General features: G+C 39.0%; 1 non-coding gene across 1 annotated transcript; it reads left to right on the plus strand.

The window, feature by feature from the left end:
- Positions 1-388: 388 nt before the first annotated feature.
- LOC142441987 (U6 spliceosomal RNA) lies at positions 389-494 on the plus strand. The gene has a single exon (XR_012783259.1). It is a non-coding gene; the product is annotated as a U6 spliceosomal RNA (small nuclear RNA).
- Positions 495-14,801: the final 14,307 nt, after the last annotated feature.

Consider the following 14,801-nt stretch of genomic DNA (forward strand, 5'->3'; position numbering starts at 1 on the left):
CTTTGTCTTAAGCATCTCTTATTTGGTGTGGTTCTATTTTGCTTCATTTCCCTGTAGTAAACACCACCATGGATATAACAGATTTCTGTGTTTCCCTTAGATTTCCCGGAAAGTTATGGAAACTGAATGTGGTTTGAGGACTCCTCAGCCATGGAGCTATGTAGGAATTCTGTGGGCTCTTCTCCTCATTTTATGGGTCCTGGCACCTTGCAGTTAAGGGGAGAAACTGAGGGCAGCTGTTGCAGTCTGCAGGAATGTTCACAGCGTCTCACAGTTTGCATAACTCCAGTTAATGAGAAAGCTAAGTATCACTACTTACAAAGAAAAGGTACACCTTTTGGAATATGGACTTTGAATCAATATTCTGGACTGATAAGAATATGGGTACGTGCTCGCTTCGGCAGCACATATACAAAGACTGGAATGACACAGAGAAATTAGCATGACCCCTGAGCAAGGATGACATACTAACTTGTGAAGCATTCCATATTTTAAATAATAATAATATTGGCAGAAAATAATTCCTTCCTTCAAGATTTTAAAGTGAATATGGAATTGAGAATAACTCCGTAGGGTAAGAATTGGCTAATTATTATTTGACATAGTGGAACAATCTGGATTCTAAAACAGTCCAGATATAAAATTGTAAATAATATACAAGAAGAAGTCAAAAAGTATTTCTCCTATGTGTATATTTATATATGAAAAGATTTATCCCTCACAAAATATGGTTAAAATATATTAATGGTCAATGGAGGAGTTCAGAAAGTTCTCTCAATTAAAGTTTTGCTAAACACCTTAAAAAAATAAAAAGGCACAGTCAAAATTGTGGCTTCCACAAAGATATCCTCGGACAGGTAAATTCAAGGTAGACAAGCCAGCCTATAGGTCAAGATAACTTCTTTGGGATTCCAAAGGCATAATTAAGAAGGGTGTTGTTGGTTTTTTTTTAAAAGCACACAAGATGTCCATGCAAACTTAGTATGAAGAAGTAGAAAGGACACTGAGAACAACATTTGTGAGGACAAGGTGAGTAACATGGCACGGAGGATTGCTTCGATTCATTTTCAGCACGGCGGTGCTCCCTGAGGGCAGCGAGGGTTCCCCTACAAGGGTTTACATGGAGAATGCTCACGCTTGTTCTCTACAAATGCTGATGCTGCTTCATCAGGCCCCCTTTCCCCCTCAAACTCAGAAAACACGAAGAAGACAAACAAGCCAAAAAATAAACACAGGTTGGTTTGACTGGTGTAAATGGAAACTGCGGTGGCTGTCCCCTTCCAGTAGGATTAGTCTTGGAAACCTGATGAGGCAGTTCTACTCTGTCTGATAGTTTCACCCTGAGTGTGAATTGACTCGAAAATACAAACAGGACTTAATGTTCCCCATTGGTAAATCTTTTTGTCATCTGTATATTTCAGTACACCTACTCAATTGTCGTCTGGGGCTCTAAGACATCATGTCCTCCCATTTCAGATCTTTGTTCAAACAATTATGTCTCTTACCTTATGCACATATACTCTGCTGGATTTTTTTCTTCTTGGTTTTCTTTATCTTTAAAGCCTGAAGCTTATACACTTTTGCTTTTTAAAACTATTTTGAATCTCCATTCTCTTTAACATATATCAATCAATCCAACATTAAATATGTAAGTTGGCAAATAGATGGCATGTTGAAATTCTTTATGTTTTACAAACCAGAATTTATACAATTAATAATTTGGTATTTCATAAATGTTTCCATAATGTAATTAAAGTATATTAAATCACATAAGGTTTTCTTAATATTGATAAAGAATGCAGCATTAAACACTCCCAACTATCTCCTTGCTTTTGATATGCCTGTTTTGACTTCCCTGATGTCACATCAGATTGATTCTCATTTTAATTACACATTGGCTGACCACTCAAAGGCTGATTTGATTTTTCATTTCTCATTCCTTTAATAAAAACCTTTCTAAAAGGCATTGAACTGTGTGAACCTTTACTGACTATGAATAGTGGGAACAGTGGGAAATCCAGAACGCTTAATAGTACCCATATGAAACCTGGACAAGCGGCAATTGTGCAAACAGAACAATGGGACACTACATGGTTTAAATCAGGAAAGGTGTGTATCGGGGTTGGATCCTCTCAACATATGTATTAAATCTGTATGCTGAGCAAATCATCAGAGAAGCTGGATTACATGAAGAAGGTGGCATCAGGATGGGAAGAAGGCTTAGTAATGTAGACGTGTAGATGTCACAATCTAACTTTTTCAAAATGAGGAGGACTTGAAGCACTTGTCGATGAAGAGCAAGGATTGCAGCCTTCAGTAGCATTACCACTCAACGTAAAGAAAACCAAGATGCCCACAACTGGACCAATAGGTGGCATCATAATAAACAGAGAAACATGGGCATTGTCACGGATTTCATTTTGTTTGGCTCTACAAGCAAATCTCATATAAGTAACAGTCACGCAATCACATGACACATTGCATAAGGTACAGCACATGAGTGTGTTGAAAAGCAATGTTGTTACTTGAAGGACTAAGGTGTACCTGACCCAAGCTATAGTGTTTTCAATTGTGTCGCATACATACCTGTGAAAGTTGGACATTGGTTAGGGAAGACAGAAGAAAAATGGGTGCATAGGAACTATGGTGTTGGCAAAGGACATTCAAAGTGTCGTGGACCATATCTGTCTGGAAGAAGACTCCTTAGCAGCAGAATGCGAGACTTTGTCTCTCTGACTTTGCACATGCTATTAGGAAGAGACGAGTCCCTGGAGAAGAACATCATGCTTGGTGAAGTGGAGGAGCTGTGAAAAAGAGGGAAGCCCTCGCAAGACGGATTCACAGTGGCTGCAAAAATGGGCTCACGAGTCAGAACAGTTAGAGGGTGTGGCGCAGGACCTGGTAGTGTTCTGCTTTGTTGTACAAAGGCTGTATTGTCACTCTTTTCCCTTGCCTGTGTAGCTGACCACTTGCCAGTAAGCTATGTATCCGTTTCACATACCACCTAAATCTACAAGTTCATTGCCATCCTCTTCCAGAAGATCAGGTCCAGTATTTCTAACATAATATATATAGAGATAGAAGATAGATAGATAGATAGATAGATAGATAGATAGATAGATAGATAGATAGATAGATAGATATAGATATTTCAGTCCTATATATCTTGTCAGCAAATTGAAACTAATCACTGGGCATGAAGGTTCTGGCAAATGAAGCACAATTGAGTACCATGAGCTTGACTGTGCAGTTCCATTTACATGTACATTTTTTTCCTTCCCGGCTGCTACTGTGGTGAGCTCAAGTGTTTGGAGTATCTGTTTAAAACACCTTGTGCGTAGCTGTCTCTCCTACATCTCATGTGGAGATGATTAGCCTCACACTGTCGTTTAAGTGCATACTCACAACACGTGAGCTCCCCCCCACTAACAGCAGGAAGCAAAGCCGAGTGAAAGTGAACCTGCATAGTTCACCTCCGTGTTATTCAAGTGTGAATTTTAAATTCCATGCATATTTTCAACTGCTGGCAGGTTGGCACCCTTGTCTGCTTTTGTTCCAGGGACAACTGTATTCTGGTTTTTTGGTTTGTTTGTTTAATCAAAAGCATTCATTGCTTCTTTTTTGTTTTAATTTAGAAAAAAATATATTTTAGCCAAGCTACTTTTGTATATTTTTATAGCAAAACTACTCTTGTAAGTTCACATTCAATTAGATTTCTTATATTCTACATGCCTCTGTCATATATGGATTTGTTTGACAGAAATAGCAATATAACCTCTTAACACTCAGGAGATAATGAGATAACTCTAACTTCTATTACTTATTCAATGTTTAAAATTTATTGCTCTATTAAGTTTTTCTCAACTTTTATACCAAAATCTCACAAATGAATTTCGGTCATCTGCCTAGCTTTCTACTATTTGTAGCTTTGTTGAGTTTCTGGGTAGATCCTGATATATACACTTAGCTCACTCACAACTCCAAAGTTCTAGGTTTACCTCACAGCTTTTGCAAATGTTAGCCTCATGTAAATGAAAAATAGTTTAAAATAACCTAATGCTGACCTGGCCCTTTTCAAGGGGGTAACCCCTAACCCCCACCCCCTCCAAAAAAAGCTGGATAAAAGCTCTACTGGGTGGGGCTTTTGTGGTGCACATTTTCCCCACTAGACAAGCATCCAGCAACTTGCTCTGAGTTAGTGATATCAGTGGTGTCACCTAGGAAGTTTCTTTCTGGTCACAGTGAATTTTTTTGTAAAAGCAGTTTCTTTCAAACCCTTTTTTTGTGATTGTTAATTTAAGAGAACAGTATGCAGCGGTGAAATTTTGTTTCCTGCTCTGGAAAAAAATGCCACAGAAACTGTTGTGATGTTGAACACATAAGAATAGTGCTATAGGGGAAAAAAAATCAATTACATGAGGGGTTTTATTGTTTCAAAAAAGGTGAATAGTCAGTTGATGAAAAATCTTGTTCTAGACATCCGTCAACCTCCTGAATAGACAAAAATGTTGACTCATAGTGCATTTGGAATTTGTTCCACCAGGTCAGACTCTTAATCAAACTTTCTGTTTAGAGGTTCTAAAAAGATTTCATAACTGCATGCCATAAAAAAAGGCCTGATTTGTGGCATACAAGGGACTGGTTTTTCCACCACGACAATGCACCTACTCATGCAGCCATCTCAGTGCACCAGTTCTTGGCAAAAAACAGCATTCCTCACTTGGCCCCCACACCTTACTCACCTGACTTCGCTCTGTGTGACTGAGGTGCTACCAGTCATGCAAACAAATGAGTTTGAAAAGTGTTTCACAGATTTGACAGGTGTATTAAGTGCAATGGAGAGAACATTGATGGTGATAAAGTTGTATTATAAAAGAATTAAATACATTGCTTTAAAAAAACTGCTGTTCTTTTAGGGGTAAGCCCCAAGTACATACTACTTGTTCCATTAAAGATGAGGCCTTCTGGTCCTATAAGGACAACCAAGGAGGAGCTGATTCTCAGAGTGGAGTAGACAATGGTCGGCTTAAGCCTCTGGGAGGGGAGCCTTATGTGATGGAGCACAACTCAAGGGAAGCAAAAACTACCGCGAAAGCTCTGTTAATAATGGAAATATCTAATATGTGAAATATGGATCTGGGAAAATTGGAAGTGGGCAAAATAAGGTGGAAAGAGAAAGATAAATATTTTAGCATTAACAAAATGAAAGGATAAATATTGACCATTTTGATTTTTTCTGCCAGGCATAATACAATGCGGAGGAACATCTTGGCATGTGTTTTCAGAAAGGGTATTGCAGAAACAGTCATGAGTACAATGCTGTATGTGACAGCCTTCTCTATCTGCCTTCAAAGTAATCCAATCAACAGGACTATTATTCAAATATATGTACCAACTACAAAAGCTAATGATGAAGAAATTAAATAATTCTACCAATGACTCCAGTCTGAAACTGATCAAACAAGCAATCAAGATACATTGATGGTTATTGGTGAGTGGAATGCAAAAGTTGGAAACCAAAAGGAAGGAAGAGTAGTTGGAAAATATGGACTTGGTAATGGAAATGAAGCTGGAGACTGCATGATAGAATTTTCCAAAACCAATGACTTCTTCATAGCGAATATCACTTTTCAATAACACAAAAGATGAATACACATGGGCAAAATTCACTTTTCAGCAGTTAAAAATAAGACCAGTGGCTAACTCTGGAACAGACCACCAACTGTGTGTAAATGGAAGTTCAAAAAAAAAACTGAAGAATATTTAAACAAGTCCACAGTAGCCAAAATATTATCTTGGATTTATCCTAAATGAATTTGAGAACATCACAAGAACAGGTTTGTTGCACTGAACACTAATGACAGAAGACCCGATGAACTGTAGGAAGACCTCAAGATCATAATTCATGAAGAAATCTAAGGTTCATTAAAAAGAGAGGAAGGAAAAGAAACAGAAAGATCAAAGTAGATGTCAGAAGAGATGCTGAAACTTGCTCTGAATTTCAGAGTAGCCACGGCAAATGCAAGAAATGATAAAGTCAAAGAGCTGCATAGAAAATGTCAAAGGGCAGCTAGAGAAGACAAACCCAAGTAATATAATGAAAAGTGTGAAGGACTTGAATTACAGAAGCAAAAGGGAAGAAGAAGTTTTGTTTATCTTAAACTGAAAAACTTAAGACAGATGCCAAGCCTCAAATTACAATATTGAAAAATTATATAGGGAAAATATTGAATGATGCAGGAAGCATCAAAAGAAGGTGGAAAGAATACACAGTCACTGTATCAAAGCGAACTAGTGACAGTCAACCATTTTAAGAGATAGCATATGAGCAAGAACCAATGGTGCTGAAAGTATAAGTTCAAGGTACACTGAAAGCAATAGCCAAGAACAAGGCTCCAGAAATTGAAATGTTTCAACAGGCTGTTGAAACGTTGGGAGAGTTTACTCATCTGTGCTAGGAAATTTGGATGACCGCTACTTCTAAGACTGACTGCAAGAGATCCATATTTCTACCCATTCCAAAGAAAGGAGATTCGACTAATGTTCATGTGTAGAACAATATCATTGATCCCACATGGAAGTAAAATTTTGCTGAATATCATCCAACAGTTGTTCCGGCAGTTCATTGACTAGAAGATGCCAGATCAAGACCTGATTTAGAAGAACACATGAACAAGGGATATCATTGCTGACATCAAATGAATCTCGGCTCCAGAAAAATATTTACATGTGCTTTATCGAGTGTGCCAAGGAATTTGACTGTGTGGATCATCACAAACTCTGGGGAACCTTGAAATGAGTGGGAATTCCAGAGCACTTTCTTGGATTCATGTAGACTTGTACATGCAGCAAGAGGCAGTTGCCTGAAAGAAAGGAATAGTGCATGGTTTAAAATCAAGCAAGGTAGATGACAGAGTTGCATCATACTGAATCATTTTGTATGCTGGAATATATGAAGAAGAAGGTGGCATCTGAATTGGAGGAAAGCTAATGAACAACCTGTGATATGCAGAAGATACTACCTTTTGTGCTGAAATTTAGGAGGATTTGAAGCACTTGAAGAAAATGAAGGATATTAGGTTTCAGTGTAGATTACAACTTGATGTAAAGAAGACCCCAATCCTCACAGAGGACCAATAAGTAACACCAGGAAAAATGGAGAAAAGGTTGACGTCAAGGATTTCATTTTGTTTGGCACCACAATCAATGCTCGCGGAAGGAAGTAATAAGAGATCAAAAGACGAGTTGATTTCGTAAATCTGGTGCACAAGACCTCTTTAAAGTATTGAAAGGCAAGCACATGGGTTTGAAGACTATGGTGTGCCAGACCCAGGCCATAGGATTTTTTTTGTTGTTGTTTGGTACTTGTTTTTAATTTTTGATACTCTGAATGTGTGGGATTTTGGCTTTTCACTATCGATAAGCTTTCAGATCTCGGTAACAATGTGTCTTTCATGCATTTGGAGATTTTGGTCTTTTTTAATCATTTTATTAGGGGCTCATACAGCTCTTATCACAATCCATATACACATCAATTGTGTAAAGCACATCTGTACATTCATTGCCCTCATCATTCTCAAACATTTGCTCTCCACCTATGAAGTCCCTGATATCAGGTCCTGTTTTTCCCCTCCCTCCCTTCTACCCCAATCCCTCATGAGCCCTTGATAATTTATAAATTATTATTTTGTCATATCTTGCCCTGTCTGATGTCTCCCTTCACCCACTTTTCTATTGTCTGCTCCCCAGGTAGGAGGTTACATGTAGATCCTTGTAATTGGTTCCCTCTTTCCAACCCACTCTCCCTCTACCCAACCAATATTGCCACTCATACCACTGGTCCTGAAGGGATCAGCTGCCTGGAATTCCCTGTGTTTCTAGTTCCTATCTGTACCAGTTTACATTTTCTGGTCTAGCCAGACTTGCTAGGTGGAATTCAGATCATGATGGTGGGGGTGGGGTGGGGGGTGAAGAATTTAGGAACTAGAGGAAAGTTGTATTTTTCATAGTTGCTACATCACACAATGTCTGGCTCATCTCCTCCCGAAACCCCTCTGCAAGGGGATCTCCAGTGGCCGACAAATGGGCTTTTGGTCTCTACTCTGCACTGCCCCCCTCATTCACTATGGTACGATTTTTTTTGTACTGATGATGCCGTATACTTGATTCCTTCAACACCTCATGATCACACAGGCTGGTGTGCTTCTTCCATGTGGGCTTTGTTGCTTCTGAGCTGGATGGCCGCTTGTTCCCTCATATGCCCAAGAAAGTTGATCATTGAAAAGGAAGACCTAAGATGGATCAATGCATTTGAATTCTGGTGTTGTAGAAAACTACCATTGACTACTAAAAGGATAGATCAATTTGTCTTGGAAGAAATGCAGCCAGAGTGCTGCATAGAGGTACGCATGGTAAGACTTCATTTTAGGTACTTTGGATTTATTGTCAGGAGACCATTTTCTGGAGAAGGACATCCTGACAAAAGAGCAAGCCCCTTAAGGAAATGGGTTGATACTCTGGCTTCAACACTGGGCTGAAGCTTAGCAACAATTGTTAAGAGGACTTGGGACTGGGCAGTGTTTTGTTCTGTTGTGAATAAGGTGTCTATGGATCAGAACCAATAGGACGACACCTGAAAAACAACAACAAAAGATTGGCAGCCTAGGGGATCTTCAGGAGAGGTTGACTTTTTCCTGTGGAGGTACTATGAGTCTGAATCAACTTTATTGCAGTGCCAATTGAGATACTATTAATGTTACCACATTGCCAGTACATTTTGTCAATGCCCTTATCCTTTGTTACACTCGAATTGTGACAGTTTTTCTTAGCAAATTTTAAGCACAATGTGAGTCTTTTATAATTATTTTTGAAAATATTATCAATCCAATTACTCTATGGCATCGTAGTAATGCATTATCTCTTGAAGAAGACATTTTGAAGTTTAGCCCTACAGGAAGGAGACAATGTGCCAACATTGTTTTAAATACCTCCTGGGAGACTACCTTACTCTAGTGGGAAATTCATCACCTTTCCAAGCCACAGGGGAGAGACTATCAAAACTTCCATTTGTTCTGTTCCCCCTTGTAGGCTAAGTGCTTTCATTAAAACAGATCTTGTTTTCAGAAGGCAACTTACTGCAAAATCTTTCCTAACACTTATTAGATAGCATGGTGTGCACAGAGGGGGGAAAATTCATAGCACTTGATGCTTTTCAGAAAAGGACCAGATGGACGAATATGATTTTTCTAACTGTGTGATTTAATGGGGGAGGTGGGGTGGTTGTCAATTTTGATTTGATTGATTGTCCTCCCTTTCCTCCTCAATTAGCCAAAATACCCTGGTCATGGCAAGTCTGCGCGAGTGAAAACATCAATCATTGTGGCAAATGTTTATCTCCATCATAAGAGACAGTAGAGGAGTATGTTAAGTTTATATTCCCTATACATTGAGTGAGTCCCTTTAGTTTTCCAGAAAAATTAATAAATACAGAACATTGTAATTTGAAAAAGATCTGTCACACACACACACACACTTTACTTGACAATTGTTTTTCAGAAGGGTCCAATTCTGGCCCAGTCCTCCTGAGTGTGTAGACACAACATCCAAGAATAAATGAACTTTTCTACTCCCTTAACAATTTACAGATTCAGAAACCACAGAAGAGTTCCAGTCTGACCTATTTGCTGGCTTGAGTTGAAATCGATGAGAGTGAGGTTAGAATTGAAATTCCACCGTGAACTTTTAGAAATGGAACCCATCTTGGATTATAAAGGATGCTATACTCTACAACATAGCCCTACCTATTCCAAGCAAATCCTACCTTTCTTGAATTTTAATAACTATATATGTTTCTTAGCATAGGAAAAGTAATTCGTTTTTTGTTTTTTTTTGTTTTTTTTTTTTCAATTCAGAGAGATGAGAGTAAGTGTTGCTTCTTGGCCTCCTCTTTATACTAGCAATCTTCCATTTAAATAAATATTTGCTCCGTGTAACTTTTGCCCTCCCTGATTATTCTTTGGGGGAAAGACAAGATTTTCTATTATTCAAAAAAGTTAGTTTCAGAACCCCACAAGGGTGGTTCCACCCCATCTGCTAGGGTTTCCAGGAGCTGGAATTGTTTTGTGTTTTAATCAGAGCAGGAACCCTCTTTCATATTGTGGGATGGGAAACAGCAGCCCCGGTAACATTTTTTTTTAAAGCTGCAGGAGTTCTGAGGGAAAAAGCAAAAACAAAAACAATAACTAATACTGTTCTTGGGATCTTGAGAAATTAATCTATTCTCAGAACAGCTTCTTTCTTGTAAAAGTATTTCTATTTTCTGTCTCTTTCTCCTCTGCCAGGTGATTGAGGAGCCTTGATGGCCTAGAAGTCTTGTGGTCACTGGACTCATAATTTAACCTTGGTAGCAATTGAAACCAACAATTTCTCCCTGGGAGAAACGTGTGGCTTTCTTCCCCCTAAAAGAGTTACAATCTTGGAAACCCATGGTTGGCTTTCGGACCTATTCTATAGGGTCACAATTAGTTAGACTCCACTCATTGGCTGGGGCCAGGCCACAGTAATGGTGCTGCAAAGAAAGCAGGCACACATTAGACACCTGTGGGAAAATCCAGAACTGAGGGTGCACAGACTATGGTCACCTAGCGCAGGTGAAGGTCAATCTTCACCGGTCAATGTCACAGATGCACCTGAACTTAACCAGTAGGGATGGTAATACCCTTAATCACCCCCCACCCCTGCACCCCAGCCAACGGGGATGGGATGGGATAAAAGCAGGCCTCAGGCAGGCTCCCTACCCCCCTCCCTCCTTGGGGTTCCCTCTTGCAAGTGTGAGTGCAGGATTTCTCCATTGTGTATTGCACAGCGCACTGGCCTGCTCAGGGTCCATAGTCTCTCTAGCCCTAGCTCTTCTTCCTTTTTCGGTTCAGGCAATCTTTTGGTTCTGCATACCCCTCTTCAAAGCCATTTTACATGTGGGTTTTCATGCTCTCCTGAAGCGGCCCTTTACAGTCACAAACTTTCCCAGGGACCCGCCGTGTGGCCTGGCACACTTTCCAGGGGTACCTTGTACCATCCAAGATTGTACTACCCAAAACGTCCCTTTCCCACATGAACGTTACATGGAGTTACATGCATGAATTCTTTCAATGTTGAGAAGCAAGGACGGAGGTAAACCATTCCAGACACCTAACATTGTGATTCAAAACCATGAATAGTGTCCCCAGGAGGACAAAACTATTAATATTGTCCTCAGAAGGAAAATTGTCTAAGAAGAGACTCCAAGGACATTACAAAACTAAAGCAAAGTGGTTGTTATAGCAAGTCATTTATCTTCAAATATGTCCATACATGTGATTGACAAAAAAACCAACATATTAGAGCTTAAATTCTGAGCACTAGGTTTAGGGAAGGATGTAGTTGAGAAAGAATCTCACTACATTCAATTTGAGTCTCGACAAACATCCAGCCTTTGCTGAGTTCGTTCTGCCCCTTGATCGGCGATGTCAAATGCTTTGCCCTCAGGTAAAGTGTGATTGAAAATGGATTTCTGTGCTTCTCAAGCCAGCCCAGGCAGGGCAGCTTGGACCTCAGTGGCATGCTGGGCAAGGCTTGGAAGACAATTGAGGTACTAGGGCCACAGGGCCTTGTGTCCTTACCTGACCGAGGTGGTTGGAGGGCCCCAGAATCAATCTGGTGAGCGTTTCTCATCTACAATAGTATGGATACTCCAGACAAGATCCCTTTCCCAGTACCACAGCACCACCGACCATGGGATTCATTTACCCATGGCCAATCGTGCTTGAATGACAGATTTCCTTTGAAGTCTATGCTTTTGATTCAGCTATGTGGCTCTTAATATTTTGGACACAATTGTGGTCTTATCCCTATGACCTCCCACATTCAGATGATTTAATTTTTTGACCTAATATTGTTTTCTCTTTGAGATTTAATAAAGGGGTTTCTTTTTAATATATTTGAATGTGAGGTCTTTTTCCTCTTAGAGCACTAAAATCATATTTGAAAGGGAATGGTTAAAGAATGGCTAAATATTTGGAAAATATTTCAATAATATTATACAATACCCCAATAAAAATAGATCCATATAAATATTCAAATGTAAGCTCTGATATTTTGTACATATACATATACATATATTTACATATACACAAACCAAATAAATATACATTTTCAGCTTGAGAGTCCCACTGGGAAAACTTAATTTTTTAACTTATAATAGTTTGTCAATATTAGGAAATATATTGTCTGCAATATTATATCATGTGAAAAAGGAAAATCAAAACACCAATTCCAGTTAAATAGAAGATACATAAATGAGTTTCAAAAATCATATGGAAAAAAATTCTATTATCTTTTCATTGAATTTTTCCATGAACTTTTGAAACCCCTTCATATGCTTCTACTTGACAGCAATAGGATTATATTTTTAGGATGCAAAACGATAAGATAAAATATGGAAAATTGTCCCCATGAAATGAGGTAGTGTCCCTGCCTACTTCCCATGAACCATATATCATCCCCTTATTTCAGCGGTTCTCAACCTGTGGGTTATGACCCTTTGTGGGGGGTTGAATGACCTTTTCAGAAAAGTCTTAGGAACTGACAGACACCGCTCCTCTCTCCATCTCCAGGCGGGTCCACCCATATGCAGATACAGTCACATATGAGCAGCCAGCATTAACACTGTTTGCTATGCTACACCATGCTTCAAGACAAAATTTCATTTATTTGCAATTAGGAATAAATATTTCACAATATATAATTTCATAATGTCTTTGTGATGAATCACTGTACTTTAATTATGCTCAATTTGTAATATGGAAATACATCCTGCATATGAGATATTTACATTATGATTCATAAATACCAAAATTACAGTTATGAAGTAGCAATGGGAATAATTTTATGGTTGGGGATCACCCCAACATGAGGAAATGTATTACAGGGTCACGGCATTAGGAATGTTGAGAACCAGGGCCTTATTTGGATATCTTAAAAATCACTTTTAGAGAGTTGGCCTCACCTCTGAGTTCAAAGGTCATCCCAAATCAAGAGACCCTTCTACAAGACTGATTAGTGACCCTTACTAGGAATTCAGTTGAGGAAGTAGTGAGCCATCCTTCTCTATCAGACAAGGTGGTGTCACTTCTTTCTGATGGTGAGTAACCAGGTGGGGCAAGCTGCCCATAAGAAACATGCTTAACACTATTCATCTAGACCCCAAGGGGAGAACAAACTGCTGTCCTTGTGTGTCCAACTGGTCTTTTTTGACCCAGGTTCTTTGCAGGCCATGGTTGCTCAGGTTCATGCTATAGACAACTAGGACTTAAGACACTGCCCTTTCAAAGTGCGCAATATCCTTCATGGGCCACACAAGAAAGACTCAAATGGAAACCCCTCTAGATGAACTGGACTTTACCCTAAACTCACCAGAAGCAGATTTAAGAAACTGAAACATTCTCTTGGACTGAGGGGGGAGAAAAAAAATCCAGATAACAGCTATCCCAAGATTAGAGGATGAATGGTCTGGTTTAGGTATCTTGCTTTGAAGACGCCCATGGAGTGGTGGCCAGGGACCAACACATATCTACCGCTGTCATGCTTTCTGCTTTTTAATGACATGCATTAGTCTAGGAGCCTTGATCCTGATTTTGAAAGTGTTATTGAATGATTTTCCCTACCTCCAATCCTCATTGTTGGCATAATTAATATCCAGTCACTTAAGTTTTGAATGTGTACATCAACATTTCATGTATTGTCTATATAGCTGCCCTATAAATATATAATTTCCTTTTATCAACACAGTATTTAGATGTGATTCCACTGACTAGTCTCTATTGAAACTATCAATATAATTACCTTATGCCCTATGGGTATATTTTATCATGTACTCCAATAAAATGATAATTATGTTTCTCAAGTGAGCCAGGGACATAAAAACATAGATAGATGAATGAATTTTGAGCTTACACATAGTCGTAGCCCTAAGCTGAGTACTATTAGTTCTTATGACATGGCATTGCTCAGTAATCACCCTCATGAAGAAATCACTGAAGACAAGTATGTGATAACAAAGTATGGTTAAGTAATCAATTGCTGACTATCATGCGGTCTTTAAAGGCATGTCTTAAAGCAGTATGGGATCTTAAAGGCATGTCTTGAAAGAAGCAGCTATACAAGTGAGGTATCAGCTAAATTCTTATGGAAGAAACACAGCACCCTGTGTGATCCAAGGATTGTAAGTCATTAAATCCAAATCAAGAGCAGGGGATGGTAATAGAGCTTAAATTCTAAACACCCACGAGTAATAATGGGTACCATTTACAAAAATCCATTTACAGGGTCTCTACCAGGGTCAAGTCTCCAGTGACTACCATCTGCCTGTAGTCCAGGTATGTGAGTAGCTTCAATATCAGACAGAGACTAAAGTGGGTGCTGGCCAATGTAGTTAGGCTAAAATACAACACCTTATCATTTGATCTCTCCTTAGAGCTGATTTAAATTTGTTCCAGTGTTTTGGAATTTTCTTTCTTATTGAGGTTGTTGTCTGTTATATTTGGTAATTGTTATTGGATCCTTTCTAGTTTCTTATCTTTCTTTTGTATGTTTTTCGGTATAGAGCATCCAGTAGGTTACACTCTACATGAAGTAACTGGATTCATGATTTCCTGAGGGCATGGGGTGGCAGGTTGAGGGAAAATTTAGCATTTACAACAATTAATACAAGAAAGAAGAAAATACTCTAAAGTGAATTGTGAGAATGATTACACACAACTCTTAAT

The sequence above is a fragment of the Tenrec ecaudatus genome, chromosome 2 (genome assembly GCF_050624435.1).
Source record: "Tenrec ecaudatus isolate mTenEca1 chromosome 2, mTenEca1.hap1, whole genome shotgun sequence".
Classification (NCBI taxonomy): domain Eukaryota; kingdom Metazoa; phylum Chordata; class Mammalia; order Afrosoricida; family Tenrecidae; genus Tenrec; species Tenrec ecaudatus.